Raw genomic sequence first — 20,373 nt, 5'->3', positions numbered from 1 at the left:
CTGAGAACTGTGGACGGTAGTTTGGGTCGTGACTGTAGACTGAGAACTGTAGACTGTGGCTTGAAAGATGAAGCTGGAGATAACGAGCTGAGGACTGTGAATGGTGGTTCGAGGACTTGGCTGGAAGCAAGAATCTGCGGACTGTGGCTTGGAGGACGAGGCAAGAGACCCGGGGTCATCCGTGCCCAGAGGGTCTTACTGAACCGGGTTTTCCAAGAGCGTCTCCACGGGCAGCAGCAGGCTAGGAACAGGAAAACTGCAGCAGCAACTGAGAACTGGCAAAGCAGGGTTAGAAGTACCAGAATACAGCAGGAATCCTGGGAGCACAGGCTAAAGCACCTACAACAGGGTTGTAACTTGAAGCACTGGCATCCCTGTCCTAAACCAGCCCCCTTTTATAGGAAGAAGTCTCCCTGGATTGGGTGGAAAACTAGGAACAGGAATTATGTCAGAAACTTGGTCTCCAACATGGCGGCGCCCAGTAATGCAGACCTTTTCTGACAACATGCTGCTCACTGCCCCTGGTCTCCTAGGCAACGGCTTAGCGAGAGCGAGCTGCTGCAGCGGCGTCCCGCCACCACGAGCGGACCCCCTCAACGCCATTACCGCTGCCTGTACCCTTGAACCCAGCGCCGCAGCCCTCCACCGCCGGGGCCCGGCCGACCGTGAAGCCCGCCCCGCGGCCCCAGTGTTCCCGTAAGACTCCGGACGCTGACAATGACCTCAGTGCTGTGAGGCAGTAATGCTAACCATTACACCAACAATACTGCCCAGATAGCACAGAGGGGACCGGTCAGGGGAGAGGAGGCAGATTTTGGGGTATCAGCATAGATGACATTGGAGGTGGAAAGAGTGAATAAGCTCACCTAGAGAAGAGGTCTTCAGTGGGTGGTCTTCAGGTTGCCGGTGGCCGGGCTCCCAACGACCACCATACCGGTGCCAGAATCCCAACCGCCGGCATACCGACAACTTTTCTCCCTCTTGGGGGTCCACGTGTCCCCTGGAGGAAGAATAGAAAGCGTGGCGCGCGTAGCGAGCCCGCAAGGGGCTCATTTGCGCTCACCCAGCTGTCGGTATGCTGGCGGTCGGGATTCCGGCGCCGGTATGCTGGTCGCCGGGAGCCTGACCACCGGCAACACATACTACACCCGTCTACAGTGACAGAAGCCAAGGGCCAAGAATAGAGCCTTGTGAGACCCCAACACAAAGAACAGTGGGTCTAATTCATGTTTGTACACAGTAGCCAAATGTTCACGCAACAAAGCGATTGTCAACAGACTGCGTATATGCTGCGATCGTAGCGCGCACGTGTCAAAGGACCTTTGTAGTCGCGCTTGCTGTGAGGGCTTAGCTGCAAAGTTATTGACAGGATGGAACTGTTTGAGAAGGTTTACAGGAATTGGAGGCAAAAATACAGGTGTGCCATGGCCGTTTTTCGGGGCATTTATCGGCATTCAGCTGCGATCATGTACACAGAGAAACATGATGCCAGCGTCGCTACTGCCCAGTCTGCGTAGCCATAGGGCAACCCTTAGACCCGATGTCCCTCATTTTTGAGTGTTGACGGCGAATTTGTACGCAGTTGTGAATGGGTTTGTGATGGCTTCGGTGCACGTCTCTTTCCATTTCAGGGAGGCAGATTCACTTGCTGACATTTGCAATTCCGTAGCCAAAAGAAAACCTACACTTGCGATTGCATGTGCGTACAAACATGAATTAGGCCGAGTGTTGAGGAGGAGAGGGGAGTCAGCAATGTCAAAAGGAGCACAGGAAGTGGAGTAAACAGAAGTGACGTTTAGACCTTTCTGTCAGTGGGTCATTGATCTCTAATCTCTTTTGTTAGCGCAGTCTCGGTAGAATGTTGGAGACATAAGTCCAAGTACAGAGAAGAAAGGTGATCATTGCTTTATTAGTTTGTAGGTAAAAGAGGGAAGAGAAATAGAGTGATCATTGGAGAGAAAGACTCAGTCAAGCGATGGTTTCTTTTGGCTTGGTGAGATGAGTGCTTGCTCATAGGTTAGGAATGTTCGAGGGGAGAAAGACAGATTAAAGACATGATCTACATATGGGCATGCATTGGGGCAGGTGGAATTAGTAAGTAATATAGTCAATGGGATTGATGTTTTGCAGATTTTGCTCTCGGTTATTGGTGTAATTACTTGAGAGAGCAATGTAGGAGAAGGTGGGTGGGACAGGTTAGTAATCGGAGAGAGGAGCATCTTTAGTGCAGATGTTTCACTGTATGTCTGGATTTGGATGTGGGTGGGGGGCATGACGGAAGGTTTTGATGAAGGACAAGAGGTTGTGGTTGGGAAGGAAGTTCAGGATGGAGAAACTAGAGATGGAGCAGATGCTGGATGATGACAAGGATATTCCCCCCCCCCCCCCCCCCCCCCACAAAAAGCAATGGAAAGGTACTGTATGGAGGACAAATGGAAACTGCTTCTACAACCCTTTAACCAAGAAGTAAAAACATCCTTAGTTTCTGTTTGTATTTATAGGGGCAGGAAAAGTGGCTGTAGTTGCGGGCAGCTGCGTTACCCTGATCTACTACCTTATGTTAATGTGAGTATCTGTTTAACTATTGCAGGGTTTCATTTATGTGCAAGTGTAAACCCGCGCCACCCATTGATTTTACATTGACTGCTGCAACCGTACTTATTAAACATAGAACTTGACGCCATCTGCACTTGCAGCGGCCCCATGCTAGGTGCAAGAAATCTTGCTGAACCAGGCTTCACATGCCCTGTACTCATACTCCAGCAAGTCAGTGTGATTGCTTTGCCACAGCCCAGTTCCTGCCCCCAGAGCCGGCCCTAACCAATATGATGCCCTAGGCAAAATTTTGGCTGGTGCCCCCTAGCACCACCGCTGGTTCCGCCTCTGACCTTGCACCTCTTTCCCAGCACCATCACCCCTCACCCATAGCAGTCCTTATTTTGATGTTTGTACCCCCTATATTTTAAATAGGAACAGTTCGCACATTTGGCACACAGCCCAAAAAGGGGTGTGTTTTTGCTGGCAAGGGGCATGGCCATACAATAGTAACCCCAATTCCAATTACGCCACACAGTACTGCAACTTTATTCACATTTGATCATGCGATAGTGTCCATAATTCATATTACATCCCACAGTAGTATTACTTTACCTTATAAACATTACTCCTCACAGTAGAGCCCCTTATTCACATTACATCACACTGAATTGCTCCTTATTCACATTACACCACACCCTATTGCTCTTTATTCATATTAGACGACACCGTAGTGCCCTTTCTATACGCAACACCACATAGGAGAGCACCTTATACACATAATGCCACACAGTAATGCATTTATACACATAATTCCACACAGTAATGCCCCTTTATTTATTAATGCTCTTTTACACATAATGTCCCTTACATATATGCTGCACATTATTAATTCCCTTATACACATAATGACACACACAGTGCCCCCTACACATTTTCTGCACATTATTAGTGCCCCTATACACATAATGACACACATACAGTAGTACCCGGTTACACATATGCCGCACATTATTAATACCCTTATACACATAATGACACACATAGTGCCCCTTACACATATGTTGCACATTATTAATGCATTTTTACATGACACACATAATGCTCCTTACACATATTCTGAACACTACTGCACAACCAACCCACTCACATGCACACAGCACTCACACTGCCACTAACACTGTGACCTCTGCCTCTGCTTGGATACAGATGTGTCCTCATAAATCTTGCCTCAATGCTAACGTCGGGCACCTTTTTTTATGAAAATGCATCTTATTTGCATTGCTATGTGGCTAGGATGCACAAGCAACTTCTGCTGATTAAAATGATATGTAGCATGCCTATATACTGTGTGAGACTGTGGCTGTATCTGCATAAGAAATGCTACACACAGAATATAGGCATGCTGCATATCATTTTAATCAGCAGAAGCTGCTGATGCCCCTGGGCATATCAAATGCCCTAGGCAATTGCCTAGTTTGCCTATACCTATGGCCGGCTCTGCCTGCCCCAAAACACCCTATTTTGCAGAAAGACAGATTTGTCCAAGTTTCGTCCATAGGATGGACATATGAAAAAATGTGTAGATTCGCTTCTGCACATGCACTGTATGCAAAAATGGAGCGTGCCTACATCACTGCGTGTAACACTATAGCACTTGTGAGACTTCCAATGATCAAACGGAACTTGTAATAAAAGCAGTCCCCATGTCCCATCGCTCTTATGATTCATTTAAAGCATAAGTTAGCCTGATATAATTAGACAGTAGCAGCACACCTTGAAGTTTGCTGGGAAGACCAAAAACACGCACTGGTGCAAAACCAAAGTTATTTGTTCTATGTCCAATGTGCATTGAAACAATATCCAATGTTGATGTTTTGTCTGTCACCAGCTAAAATCTTAGGGCACCAAAAAGATGTAGTCAAAAGGTTATCAGTAACAATGTTGACACCACAATGTCGACAGGTATTATATTGAGTGTTAAAATATCGACAATGTGTCAACATTCTCAGGGGTGTGGGTTGATAGATCGGCAAAATAAGGGTCGACAGTCAATAGGTCATCACCATTTGGTCAACATGGTCAGAAGATCAATATGGTCAAAATGTCAACTGTTAATTGGTCGACTGTGACTAGGGTTTACAGGGTTAAAGCTCTACAATGTTAAAAGGTCTACAGGGTCAAGAAGGTCGATATGCATATGGTCGACACAAAAAGGTTGATTTTTTCTTATTTTAGCTAACCCTATTCCTCCTCCTAGTCTCTAACCCTCTTCTGGTGCCTAATCCTAACAATAACCTCCGTCACGCTAACGCTTGTCTTGGTGCCTAACCCTATCCGAACCTCTGGCAGCCTAATCCCAATCTTCCCCAAGGTGACTAGCCCTAACCCTAATTCCAAACCATAAACATGTCGACTTTTTCAACCTGTCAAACTTTTAACTCTGTTGATTTTAGTCACTTTTTACCAATTACCTTTTGACCCTGTCAACCTATTGGCAAACTGGTGTTGATCTGGGTTGACCTTAGTAGTGTCAATCTACCATCTGGATACCCATTCTCAGATTGTCGACATATGAAATGTTGACTTTGTCAGAATGGTAAATTAATGTTAGACTAATTGAGCATCTACCGCTATATATGTCTGTTGTGAGAGGCAGATAGGATCCTGCATTAGGAGGAGGTGCAGGTCCTGATATGCCATATGAAGCACTATGGGGTTGCTCCATGGTAGGTAGCTCTTAGCTTAGATATATTAAGTAAGAAGCTATTATCATGTGGCTCCTTGCTGGCTAATCATAAACCCAGATTGGGGTAATGGAGGTGTGGGGTGCGGTGCCCCTGGATTGGCTGGGCTGGATGGCTCTAGTGTGACATACCTTTACATTCTATTAACACTTATCACTTACTAATTTCTTCACTAGCACTATTTCTTTCTTTTAATTACATCTCATTATTTTAATATCACTTTCTGTATATAGCATCGGCTTCCTAACACTAATTTATTAACACTATAGTTTTTCACTGGTATGCTGCCCCGGGCTAACTGGCTTATGCTGATTTTTAGGGTGCCACAAACCTGCACCTAGATATAGTGCTAGGGACCCCCAATATACAGAGAGGCCTTGACGCGGCTTGGGTGCTTATTCATACACTTGCACAGATACAGTATGTGTAATCAAGATCTCTGAATTCTAAATATTGTGTAGGATTAAAATCTGGTTACTGGTGTCATTCAGGGTGCTGGGGGAAACAAAATGCTTTTTTTTCTTGCTTAGAAATACTAATAGCTGAGCATCTACCACTATATATGGTCAGAAGATCAAAAGGTCAACTGTTAATTGGTCGACTGTGACTAAGGTTTATAGCAGGGGTAGGGAACCTCCGGCCTGCGGGCTGTATAAGGCCCATAAAGCCATTTGTTTCAGCCCACCCGCTGCTGTATGTCAGCGAGACATGCCGCCGCTCAGTCCAGCGGCAGCGTTTCTCAGCTGCAGAGGCGTATCTAGCACGGGGCGAGCAGGGCACGTGCCCTGGGCGCCATGGCAGCCCCAACAGAGGGGGGCGCCACCGGCACGGCCCACTCGCCCCATGCGTCAGGGATTCCGCCGGCGCTACCCGCGGCGGTTTCCCTGTCTCCCCGGCTGCTGTGCCTGTCACAATAGACAGGCAGCGGCAGCCAGGAGCCTCCCCCTACTCCCCCCTGCAAAGTGTACGCGATCGCGACCGCGGAGGTGCGCGCATGCGCGTGCGCGACCTCGGGGGGCGCGCGGCCCCTGAACAGCAGTGAGTGCAGCCTTGCAGGTGAGCGGGGTAATCTTCTTTATACTTCCCTGTCGGGACAGGGGGTGCGGGACATTTTGTGTGTGTGTGTTAAGTGTGTGTGTGGGACAGTGTTCTTGTGGGACAGTGTGTGTGTGTTAATTGTGTGTGTGTCGGACAGTGTGCGTGTGACAGTGCGTGTGTGTTAATTGTGTGGGTGTGGGACAGTGTGAGTGTGTTAATTGTGTGTGTGGGACAGTTTGAGTGTGTAAATTGTGTGTGTGTGGGACAGTGCGAGTGTGTATTAATTGTGTGTGTGAAGGACAGTGTGCGTGTGTTAATTGTGTGTGTGTGGGACAGTGTGTGTGTGTTAATTGTGTGTGTGTGTGGGACAGTGTGAGTGTGTTAATTGTGTGTGTGGGACAGTTTTGCGTGTTTGTTAATTGTGTGTGTGTGTGTGTGTGTGGGACAGTGTGAGTGTGTTAATTGTGTGTGTGGGACAGTTTTGCGTGTTTGTTAATTGTGTGTGTGTGTGGGGGACAGTGTGAGTGTGTTAATTGTGTGTGTGGGACAGTTTTGAGTGCGTGTTAATTGTGCGTGTGTGTTAATTGTGTGTGTGGGACAGTTTGAGTGTGTGTTAATTGTGTGTGTGTGTGTGTGTGGGACAGTTTGAGTGTGTGTTAATTGTGTGTGCGTGTGTATTAATTGTGTGTGTGTGGGACAGTATGCGTGTGTGTTAATTGTGTGTGTGTGGGACAGTGTGCGTGTGTTAATTGTGTGTGTGTGTGTGGGACAGTGTGAGTGTGTTAATTGTGTGTGTGGGACAGTGCGTGTTTGTTAATTGTGTGTGTGGGATAGTGTGCGTGTTATTTGTGTGTGTGGGACAGTGTGCGTGCATGTGTGTTAATTGTGTGTGTGTGTGGGACAGTGTGCGTGTGTTAATTGTGTGTGTTAATTGTCCCGGCGGTTATTGGCGTCTGTAGTGTGCGCCCCGTCCTCCTCCGCTGCCGCTGACAGGCGGTGTGCGGCTCTCCCCCTCCCTCGCCGGCTCCGTCCACCCGTCGTGGCCCTGCAGTGTGTGCCGGTCTCCCCAGCAGCAGCAGCAGGTTAGTCTCTCTCTCCCCCCCCCCCCACTCCTCCTCCTCCTCTCTCTCTCTCTCTCTCTCTCTCTCTCTCCTCCTGTGGATTGAAGTTTGTAAGTATAATTTTCATTTTTACAGGTACCCCTATTGGATTCTACTGGACAAGTGGACGTGACCAGCGTGGGATGTAGGTAAGTAATCTGTCTCTCATTTTTACAGGTACCCCTATTGGATTCTACTGGACAAGTGGACGTGACCGGCGTGGGATGTTGGTAAGTAATCTGTCTCTCATTTTTACAGGTACCCCTATTGGATTCTACTGGACAAGTGGACGTGACCCGCGTGGGATGTAGGTAAGTAATCTGTCTCTCATTTTTACAGATTCCCCTACTGAATTCTACTGACAAGTGGACGTGATCGGCGTGGGATGTAGGTAAGTAATCTGTCTCTCATTTTTACAGGTACCCCTATTGAATTCTACTGGACAAGTGGACGTGACCGGCGTGGGATTTAGGTAAGTAATCTGTCTCTCATTTTTACAGGTACCCCTATTGAATTCTACTGGACAAGTGGACGTGACCAGCGTGGGATGTAGGTAAGTAATCTGTCTCTCTATTTTACAGATTCCCCTACTGAATTCTACTGACAAGTGGACGTGATCGGCGTGGGATGTAGGTAAGTAATCTGTCTCTCATTTTTACAGGTACCCCTATTGAATTCTACTGGACAAGTGGACGTGACCAGCGTGGGATGTAGGTAAGTAATCTGTCTCTCTATTTTACAGATTCCCCTACTGAATTCTACTGACAAGTGGACGTGACCGGCGTGGGATGTAGGTAAGTAATCTGTCTCTCATTTTTACAGGTACCCCTATTGAATTCTACTGGACAAGTGGACGTGATCGGCGTGGGATGTAGGTAAGTAATCTGTCTCTCATTTTTACAGGTACCCCTATTGAATTCTACTGGACAAGTGGACGTGACCAGCGTGGGATGTAGGTAAGTAATCTGTCTCTCTATTTTACAGATTCCCCTACTGAATTCTACTGACAAGTGGACGTGATCGGCGTGGGATGTAGGTAAGTAATCTGTCTCTCATTTTTACAGGTACCCCTATTGAATTCTACTGGACAAGTGGACGTGATCGGCGTGGGATGTAGGTAAGTAATCTGTCTGTCATTTTTACAGGTACCCTTATTGGATTCTACTGGACAAGTGGACGTGACCGGCGTGGGATGTAGGTAAGTAATCTGTCTCTCATTTTTACAGATTCCCCTACTGAATTCTACTGACAAGTGGACGTGATCGGCGTGGGATGTAGGTAAGTAATCTGTCTCTCATTTTTACAGATTCCCCTACTGGATTCTACTGGACAAGTGGACGTGACTAGCGTGGGATGTAGGTAAGTAATCTGTCTCTCATTTTTACAGATTCCCCTACTGAATTCTACTGGACAAGTGGACGTGACCGGCGTGGGATGTAGGTAAGTAATCTGTCTCTCATTTTTACAGATTCCCCTACTGGATTCTACTGGACAAGTGGACGTGACTAGCGTGGGATGTAGGTAAGTAATCTGTCTCTCATTTTTACAGATTCCCCTACTGAATTCTACTGACAAGTGGACGTGATCGGCGTGGGATGTAGGTAAGTAATCTGTCTCTCATTTTTACAGGTACCCCTATTGGATTCTACTGGACAAGTGGACGTGACCGGCGTGGGATGTAGGTAAGTAATCTGTCTCTCATTTTTACAGATTCCCCTACTGGATTCTACTGGACAAGTGGACGTGACCGGCGTGGGATGTAGGTAAGTAATGTGTCTCTCATTTTTACAGCTACCCCTATTGGATTCTACTGGACAAGTGGACGTGACCGGCGTGGGATATAGGTAAGTATGTGTGAGTGTGTCAGTGTGCTTTAATAAATTTTTACTGTCACGGTGTGTGAGTTGTGTTTTTATTTGGGTATTTTTTCTGTTGTAGAACTACAGGTACCGGCGGGCCCGTTATTTCCCTGCATGTTGGTACTTGAGGTTCTCCAAGTACCAGCAAGCGGGGGAGGCTTTCTGGGCCTTGTAGTTCCACAACAAAAAACAATATTCTTTTTTTACTTACATGGTTATCAGCCTCCCATCCACAGCCCACGGATGGGGGGGACAGCCTCGGGCTTCACCCCTGGCCCTTGGGTGCCTGGAGGGGGGGTGACCCCTTGATTTAAGGGGTCCCCACTCCTCCAGGGAACCCCGGCCAGTGGTGACTAGTTGGGGGGGTAATGCCACGGCCGCAGGGACCTACATAAATGTGTCCCCCGGCTGTGGCATTATGTCCCTGGCTAGTGGAGCCCGGTGCTGGTTTTAAAAATACGGGGGGACCCCTACATCTTTTGTCCCCCGTATTTTTGGAACCAGGACCGGACTAAGAGCCCGATGCTGGTTGTCTAAATACGGGGAACCCCTGTCCAATTTTTTCCCAGTATTTAAACAACCAGGTCCGGCTCAAAGAGCCCGAGGCTGGTTATACTTAGGAGGGGGACCTCACGCAGTTTTTTTTTTACATTTTTAACCCATTCAGACCCTTCTCCATTAAGTTAATGGAAACCCTGGACAACAAAATTGCATTCATGTCCTCCCACTCCCTTCCCAGTCCCAAACACTAATTATTAATTTTTTCTATAAAAATGTACAATATATCACAAGTATGATGAGCAGGCATGCAGCGGGCATTGGCGGCTTTGGACTGAGTTGCAAATTAGTGGGGGAGGGCAGGGTCAGTTGATGGTGGGCGAATTTGTAAGCCATTGGTGGTGGCAGCGGGCATCGGCTCAGAATCAGTGGCGGGCATTGGCTCGGTAGGGGTCATCGGCAGGATTCGGCGGACATTATGGCTGTAGTGCCTCACCGCACGCCACTGACCTCACCGCATGCCACTGGTGTGTGGGACAGTGTGCGTGTGTGTTAATTGTGTGTGTGGGACAGTGTGAGTGTGTGTTAATTGTGTGTGTGTGGAACAGTGTCAGTGTGTGTAAATTTTTGCAGTCCAGTGTGTGTGTGGGGGAGAGGAAAGTATGAGAATGTGTGTGTGTGTGTAGTCTGAGTGGGTGTGTGTAGGATTTGGGGGTGGCAAGTCTGTGTGTGTGTAATCAGTGTGTGTGGGATGTACTAATGGCCATTTACCGAAGACAGATATGTATTAAACCACGGGCACTGAGATGCCCTTCTCACTCACCATCCAGCTGGGTGGGCGAGCCGGGCGGGTGGAAAGCCAGCAGCAGGGGCAGCATGCCGGATATCAGCAGCCGAGGGTGGGGGCTGTAATGCACGTGCGGAGCCCAAAGCCGGAGATCAGCAGCATGCTGACCGGCAATAAGCAGCTTCTGCTTCCGCGTTCAACATGCTGCTGATCTCCGGCTTTGGGCTACGCAGGGTTCGGGGGATGGGTGTCCTCTGCCGGTGTACTGCAGCTCCGGGGGTGCGGGCTCCGGAGGCTTTCAGCACTGTTGAATATCCAGCTGCCTCAAGTATGTACAGCCCGCACCCTCTGCTGCTGATATCCGGCATGCTGCTGCTGGCTGTCCCCCCGCCCGGCTCGGCCACACAGCTATATGGTGAGAAGGGCATCTCAGTTCCTGAGGTTTAACACATATGCCTCAGAAAATGGCCTCTGCGGTAAACGATACTAATGCTTACCATGACAGTAACAGCGGGGAGGAAGGCGCACATCGGGATCCTGCAGCATGAAACAAGAACCCCTTCGGAGCGCAGCAGACCACACTGAAAAAGGTGCATACCCGGTGCGGTGCTCTGCATCCCGGGTGGTGCCGAAGATGTGGAGTGTCGGAGGTGGCAGAAGCGCCGCAGCTTGGGGTGAGAAACCGCTGCAGCCCTTCCGCTGCTAAACTCTGCAATTAGTCTATTAAGGGGGTGGGCTCCCCTCATCATAGTGCCCCACAGGCCATGTTAATTCTGGGGGTAGGATCCCCTAACTCTATAATGGGAATTTTGGCTCATATCATGTGCTGTAACGTGAATTTTGGCTCATACCGTGTGCTATAATGTGAATTTCGGCTCATACTATGTGGGGTAATGTGAATTTTGGCTCATTCCGTGTGCTGTAATGTGAATTTCGGCTCATACCGTGTGCTGTAATGTGAATTTCAGCTCATACCATGTGGGGTAATGTGAATTTTGGCTCATACCGTGTGCTCTAATGTGAATTTCGGCTCATACCGTGTGCTATAATGTGAATTTTGGCTCATACCATGTGGGGTAATGTGAATTTCGGCTCATACTGTGTGCTATAATGTGAATTTCGGCTCATACCGTGTGGGGCAATGTGAATTTCGGCTCATACTGTGTGCTATAATGTGAATTTCGGCTCATACCGTGTGCTATAATGTCAAAGGGGCACCAGTACTAGATAGTATAAGGGGTCCTACTACACTGAAGGACACGCCCCTTTTGAGTGACCACGTCCCTTTTCCGGAGCGCGCGCGCCTTCGGCGCGCGCATAATTGCTATCTGCACTCTTTCATTCCACCTTCAAAAATTCAACTTCGACCACTGCACCTACATACACACCCTGACATCTTTATATGCAGTGACACCGGTGGCGTCTGCACATACTTTCCTTTTTTTTTTATTATCATTTTATTAATTTAATATTTTTATTAAAAAAACTTTTTTTTTTGGGGGGGGGGGGGGGCTGGGGGGGCGCCATTATTGATCTTGCCCTGGGCTCCAAAAACCCTAGTTACGCCTCTGCTCAGCTGTCCGGGCAGGGAGGAGAGCACAGCTATGTCCAGCAGCAGCGGCGGATACGATCTTAAACCAGCCACCGGTCCGTGAGCTAATCAGAGCTCGCGGAAGGGGAGCCCATCAGGAGCCGCCGCTGCTGGTCCGCGAGCTCTGATTGGCTCACGAACCGGCAGCTGGTTTGAGGTCCTACACGCCGCCACCGCTGCCCGACATAACTGCACTCTCCTCCTTGCCCTGACCCCTGACAAACGCCGCCACCAGATGGAGCACTAAGGGGCAGGAGAGGCGCACGCTGCACTCTCCTCCCCTCCCCTGACACACAGCAGCAGTGAGCAGCACAGTGGGGTGGGGGGGCATGTGTTGGGCAATGTATATCTGGCACTGTGGGGCATTTGTGTATCTGCCACTGTGGGGCATTTGTGTATCTGGCACTGTGGGCATTTGTGTATCTGGCACTGTGGGGCATTTGTGTATCTGGCACTCAGGGCCGGCTCCAGGCCTACTAGCACCCTGAGCGAGAAAATTTAAAAGTGCCCCCCCCCCATGCGCGGGAAAAGTGGGTGTGGCCTCCTGGAAAAGTGGGCGTGATCTCGCCCCCCAGCAGTGCCAGCTACACATGACATGCCCTCCAGCAGTGCCAGCTACACGTGACATGACTCCCAGCAGTGCCAGCTACACATGATAGTGTTCACTTTTTAGGGCAGGTTGCTGATCACAGGGAGGGCACATTTTTAAGTTAGGTGGGCAAAATGATGTACATATTGTAATGCTTGTTGTTCCCATTTCCACACGCTAAAGCATGGACAGTGCGCGCCGAAGACGCGCAGCAAAAATTTAGGGGAGTTACTTTGTGGGGAAGGTGCGTAGCCACATTATAGTGACAATTCACATTACACCACACGGTAGTGCAGCTAATACACATTGCACCAGGTAGAACCTCCTATAAGAGCACGTTAGAGACATTGCGCCAGGTAGAGCACTGAGACACACTGCCCAGCCACAGACGCCTAGCGGGAACACTACATGATATGCCCCCCAGCAGTGCCAGCTACACATGACATGCCCCCCAGCAGTGCCAGCTACACGTGACATGCCCCCCAGCAGTGCCAGCTACATAAATGGCCACACGGTTCCAGATGGATAAATGCCCCCACAGCGCAGATATGCCCCCACAGTGCCAGATACATTAATGCCCTCACAGTGCAAGATATGCCCCCACAGTGCAAGAAATGCCCCCACAGTGCCAGATACATAAATGCCCCCCACAGTGCCAGATACATAAATGCCCCCACAGTGCCAGATACATAAATGCCCCCACAGTGCCAGATACATAAATGCCCCCACGGTGCCAGATACATAAATGCCCCCACGGTGCCAGATACATAAATGCCCCCACGGTGCCTGATACATAAATGCCCCCACGGTGCCTGATACATAAATGCCCCCACAGTGCCAGATATGCCCCCACAGTGCCAGATATGCCCCCACAGTGCCAGATATGCCCCACACAGTGCCAGATATGCCCCCCACAGTGCCAGAAAATGCCCCCACGGTGTCAGAAATGCCCCCACGGTGCCAGAAATGCCCCCATAGAGCCAGATATGCCCCCACAGAGCCAGATATGCCCCCACAGAAGAAATGCCCCCACAGAGCCAGAAATGCCCCCACAGTGCCAGATAAATGCCCCCACAGTGCAAGATAAATGCCCCCACAGTGCAAGATAAATGCCCCCACAGTGCAATATATGCCCCCACAGTGCAATATATGCCCCCACAGTGCAATATATGCCCCCACAGTGCCAGATATGCCCCCACAGAGCCAGAAATGCCCCCAGTGTGCCAGAAATGCCCCCACAGTGCCAGAAATGCCCCCCACAGAGCCAAAAATGCCCCCAGTGTGCGGATCTACCCCCCCCTCCCAAATACCTGCGGCGCTGGGGAGGAGTACTGCTGTCCGCCGGTCCGAGTGTGGGAGTGCTGGCGGGCGGGCGGCCGGGCGAGTGAGAGTGGGTCCGGGCGGGCGGCCACTTGTGTGCGCTATGCGCGTTGCGCGGCGCCGGCGTCTGACGTCAGACACCGGCGCCGCGCAGCGTGCATAGCGCACACACGGGTGGGACGGGCCAATGCTGCACTCACAGGGCCGGCTCCAGCATCGAATATGGCGGCGCCAGCGCGCGGCGCCCATTAAGGGTGGCGCCCTGCGCGGCCGCTCTATTCGAACATGCCTAGAGCCGGCCCTGCTGGCACTGTGGGGCATTTGTGTATCTGGCACTGTGGGGCAATATATTTATTGTGTATCTGGCACTGTGGGGCAATGTGTATCTGGCACTGTGGGGCATTTGTGTATCTGGCACTGTGGGCCAATGTGTATCTGGCACTGTGGGGCATTTGTGTATCTGGCACTGTGGAGCATTTGTGTATCTGGCACTGTGGGGCAATGTGTATCTGGCACTGTGGGGCAATGTGTATATGGCACTGTGGGGCATTTGTGTATCTGGCACTGTGCGGCATTTGTGTATCTGGCACTGTGGGGCAATGTGTATCTGGCACTGTGGGGCATTTGTGTATCTGGCACTGTGGGGCATTTGTGTATCTGGCACTGTGGTGGCATACATTATGTGTATCTGGCACTGCACTGTCATATGTGTATCTGGCACTGCACTATTGGGGACATATGTGTATCATGTCCAATTTTAATTGGCTACACCCATTTTTTGGCACACGCACCCAGTACCACTAAGGGGCATAACTGCTGGGGGAATAACTACTGGGGGTAGGCTAATTTTTAAGTTCATAATTTTTGTATGGCTCCCAAAGGATTTTATAAATATCCAAATGGCTCTTGGTAGAAAAAAGGTTCCCCGCCCCTGGTTTACAGGGTTAAAGCTCTACAAGGTTAAAAGGTCTGCAGGGTCAAAAAGGTTGATATGCATATGGTCGACACAAAAAAGGTTGATTTTTTTTCTTATTTTAGCTAACCCTATCCCTCTCCCTAGTCTTTAACCCTAACCCTCCTCATTGCCTAATCCTAACAATAACCTCTGGCAGGCTAACGCTTGTCTTGGTGCCTATTGCCTAACCATATCCAAACCTCTGGCAGCCTAATTATAACCTTCCCCAAGGTGACTAGCCCTAACCCTAAACCTAACCCTAATTCCAAACCATGAACATGTCGACCTTTTCAACCTGTCAAACTTTTAACTCTGTTGATCTTAGTCACTTTTTACCAATTACCTGTCAACTTATTGCCTGTTGGCAAGCTGATGTTGATCTGTGTTGACCTTAGTAGTGTCGATATACCATCTGGATATCCATTCTCAGACTGTTGACATATGAAATGTTGACTTTGTCAGAATGTTAAAATTAGAGTTAGGCTGTGTGAGGGTTAGGAATAGACATCGAGGGTAGATTAAGGTTAGGCTGCGCGGGGGGAGGGGTGATTTTGCGCATAGATACTAGAGGGGGATCAAGCATTAGAGAAGAATCAGAGGAGGATCGTAGGTCTGAACCAGAAGTGACGGTCGCATGGCCATCGGGGCCCAGAAGATTGTGCTGGAGCAGCTGCAGCCACAAGAAGTTAAGTCGATGCTGTGCCACCAAGGACGATATGTTGACATTCTAACATGTCAACATTTCCTCACTGTGACATGGTCAATGTCGACATTATAATACCCAACTCGGCGCCAAATTTGTCAGAGCCGACCCTGCTCATGGACACTCTGTGTTACTTGTAATCACAGCAGTAGCCAACAGGACTGTAACTTACATACTTACAAATGAAATATGATTGGCTTTAACATTACAGCATTATCAGATGTTAATTGTTAATATTCAAGTAATGTCCCTAGATGTAGGCAGGACTTGTGTATTCAGTTCTTTATATGACATATTTTTTTTCTATGTGTGCTCATGATTATTTTATTGTTTGTTTACATGTAACAATAGTTTTTTTTAAATTTAATTTACATTTTAAATTAAACCAATAAGGAAATTATTATTTTGAGGGCTTTTCTATCATGTGGCATAAAATAAGCTAAGCTATATAGTAAAGGATATTGGGGGTAATTCAGACCTGATCGATCGCTAGCGTTTTTTGCAGCGCTGCGATCAGGTCAGAACTGAACATGCGTATGCACCGCAATGCGCAGGCGCGTCGCACAGGTACAAAGCGGATCGCCGCTCAGCGATGGGTTTGTGCGAAGAATCCATTCGCACAGGCGATCACAAGGAGATTGACAGGAAGAAGCCGTTTGTGTGTGGTAACTGACTGTTTTCTGGGAGTGGTTGGAAAAACGCAGGCGTGTCCATGCGTTTGCAGAGAGGGTTCCTGACGTCAATTACAGTCCCAGATAGGTTGAAGTGTTCGCAGCGGCTGAGTAAGTCCTGGGCTGCACAGAGACTGCACAAAATCTGTTCATACAGCTCTGCTACACATGCGTTCGCACACTTGCAAAGCAAAAATACACTCCCCTATGGGCGGCGACTATCTGTTCGCAGCATTGCAACAAAAAAACCTAGCGAGTGAACAGGTCTGAATTAAGCCCATTATGAGGTTGAATTTATAAGTTACCGATTGCTATTGTTGGTGTCATGAAACAGTTTTCCCCCACTGTGACGTTGAATTGTCAGCCGTCACATTGGGTTTTTGCCTTCCTCTGGATCAACACAACTAGAATACATGAAGAGTTGAACTTGATGGACCTGTGTGGTTATTCAGCATTACTATGTGACCTTAGGATAATTTGCTGTAGATAAGGCTGACAACTAGGCTATGCTCTTGGTATGTCACATCAAAGGTATTTAGGGACATTATGTACAGTGTCGGACTGGGGCATGTAGAGCCCACTGGGAGAATACAGTGGTAGAGGCCCATGTTTAGGGGTGTGGCCAGTCACTAGAGGGGGTGTGGCCAGTGGCCACATTGGTTTGCCTTACCATTTTGCATGGGTCGGTCCCCTAGATAAATATATACAGTAAATATTGTGCATGCATGATAATGTACTAGATTAGTAACAGCCAGGGGCGGATTGGCCATAGGGCTCACCAGGAAGATTCCTGGTAGGCCGACGTATCCGTGGGGCCTGTTTTGGGTGTTGTCATGGGGCCCACCCCCCACGTGGCAGGCAGCGCCCCGCACTCAGTACACTGCATTGTCCCCATTCATTCTGTTATTTCATCTCTGCATTACAGCAACTCAGCCATCCAGTGATGCTGCCATGGCTACAGGGTATGTTATACCTCTTGCGCTGCCCATGTCGGGCCACCTCTAAAAATTTTTACAGGGCCACTTTTAGTTCCCAAAACGCCCCTGGTCCGCAGCAAAAGACACAAGGAAGGCCGCAATTGTGTACAATCAGGCCCTATAAGGAGTGATCCCGCCCCCCTTAACAGACCCCACCCCCTCATCAGACTGCACCCTCATTACGGCTGCTTCCATAAATTTCCCGGGCTTGTTTTCCATCCCAATCCGCCCCTGGTAACAGCACAGTCTGGAACCTGATCCCTAGAGCAGGAGGTGGGTCCCAAGGTAGTAGGGCCCACCGGTGGTTTCCCTTGTTCCCCTGTGGGCCAGTCCAATCCTGATTATGTACAACTGTGAATGGCACTAAAACCTTGCTCATTGTCAGAGCAAAGATCCTAACAGGACCTCACAACTCCAGCTCTTAGCCCTCTTTCAAAACACATCCTAGCAAAACTCCCCAGTACCCAGTCTCATACTAAAGAAGAGACTTGAGAATTTTTCTATTTATAGAGAGACAATGTAATTAAAATTGTTATACTGCAATGGCAGTATATTAAATACTTATTAGAAACCATAAATAATACATAATGGGCCTAATTCAAGGTTGCTTGCAAAAGCAACATCTTCCTCTAATGGGCAAAACCATGTGCACTGCAGGAGGGGGGGGGGGGGGGGGGCAGATGTAACGTGCTGAGAGAGTTAGATTTGGGTGGGTTATATTGATTCTGTGCAGGGTAAATACTGTCTGCTTTATTTTTACACTGCAATTTAGATTTCAGTTTGAACACACCCCACCCAAATCTAACTCTCTGTACACATGTTATATCTGCCCCACCTGCAGTGCACATGGTTTTGCCCATTAGGCAAAAATGTTGCTGCTGCTATCAGGTCTGAATTAGGCCCATAATCATTAGAACATTGGCTATAGGGGGTAATTCAGAGTTGATCGCAGCAGCAAATTTGTTAGCAGTTGGGCAAGACCATGTGCAATGCAGTTTTCGGTGATTTGCCAGCTTTTCGCATATGCATCGAGCTCCGGAATGTAATACATTCCCGAGCTTGGACCCGGTGGGTAACACTGTCAAAAGATGGGCTTCTATTTGTCACACTCTGGAACTTCACTATGTGACTTACCATTTTACTACCTGTACCGCAGGTCAGGTTTTCTAGTTGTTCTAGTATTTTGGAGCAAGAACATGAGTGCCGCCATGTTAGATCTTTCAGCTGGCTGCTTCTCCGACAGTCAGAATGCTTCCTTACCCCAGCCAATCTGTGACCTGCAGCTCCTATTTAAACCCTTCCTGTTTAACAGCACACTGTCAGATCAACTAGTTGCATTACCTGGGATTTTTGTCTGCAAGCACAAATCTCACTGACCACACCTAGATGCTGCCCTGTGGAGACAGAGCCCAGGTGGGGCTGGAGCAGCCAGACAGTCCATGTGGGATTGTGCAGACAGAGCCCAGTGTGCCTGGAGGCCAGTGGGGGCTAGGAAGCCAGTATTCTTGCCTGCAGGAGGCAGGGAAGTAATTTTTCCTCAAATTTCCCCTGAATGCTTTATCTTCATGCAATCGGAGACACGTCAGCTCTAAAATCAGTCTACCTAATGAGCAGAGGTAGTTTTAAGACAGGGCTGAGTAGATACTGCTCTTAGTTTACTGGAGCAAACTGGACACTGCCTGCAGCATTCACATAACATACAGTATCATTTCTCAGTGCTCATCTTGGCTATGGTATACTGGCCAAGCAAAGTGCAAAGGTAGCAGGATCCTAAGGCAAAAATATGGAGGCACAAAGGTTTTTGTGACACTAGCCTAAAGCAAATCTGCATAGCAATGTAAGAAAATGGATTGTGGAGTATACTTCTAGAAATGACAAATACTGTATTCCTAATCTCAGTAGTATATGCTTTAATTTCGACATTAAAAGCTATTTTTTATGATATGGCCTCTTAACATTTTTTCCTTAAATTTCAATTTTGGACATTTTAGCTATAATGTTAATTCCAGACTCATTCTTTCACACTAGTCACATACATCAAAGCCAGTTGTTAATAATATATCCATAGTGTCTAGTGAAATCGAGCCCTCCAAGGTGTTAAGGCTCCTTCATCCAGTCTCTCTAGTTCTTCAGCTGTTGCAGCTTTTCACTTGCGATTTTGTTGGCCAGTCGCGAAAAAAAATTGTAAAGAGCTTCTCCCTTTACAAAGTACAGTAGTCAGACATTACATCAGTCATTTCAATCCTTGGTGAGCCAAAGACATAAATACGGGCTGTAATTGTCCTCCATTAGAAAAACCCCGGAATAAAATAGAATGTTCGGAGGTATAAAACGTCTGCTTAGATTTTTATGCTGATAATTTGAAGATGATTTGATTGGCCACACACTGAGATTTCATTGTAGAGCAATTAGCTTTGTGCCCAGTTTAAGCACTTGTAGAATTAGATTGTAACCTCTCTGTTGCTTTATTGCAAATTGAAATTACATTTTATAATATACAATTTTAGCAGTCTGTTCAATCATGTAAGGTATGAGGTACAGTATACTTTAGATTTGTCCTATAATTTCTTCAGACACGGAAATTATTTAATACAAGACAATAATAAATACAAAAAATAATAATCATGAATAATAGCGTTAAAGGGTTAAAGTTTTCAACAATTAAGCTCAAAAACCTTGCATACTGTAGGTATGGGAGCGAAACAGACAAACAGGAAAAAAACAGAAAAAAAAATACATTGTAGATAAGTTCTGTTATAATTTGTATCTAGTTAACAAAACATGAGTACAAAGTACAAACCAATTCTTCCTTGTCTTCCTAAGGTAGATTCATCTGCATATTGTGATGGGTAGGCAGATGGGGGGCAGCTTGAGTTGCAGGTTTTCGCCAAGTACAGTAACTGAGTTTATGGTTTTGGTAACTTTATTTGCATAAATAAATAAATAAATAGTAATTAACTACCATGCTTGTATTGCTTCCCATCCTGCTATGTTCTACTTTGT

Source organism: Pseudophryne corroboree, chromosome 4 (assembly GCF_028390025.1).
Source record: "Pseudophryne corroboree isolate aPseCor3 chromosome 4, aPseCor3.hap2, whole genome shotgun sequence".
Classification (NCBI taxonomy): Eukaryota; Metazoa; Chordata; class Amphibia; order Anura; family Myobatrachidae; genus Pseudophryne; species Pseudophryne corroboree.
Note: the sequence above shows the minus strand (reverse complement) of the source record.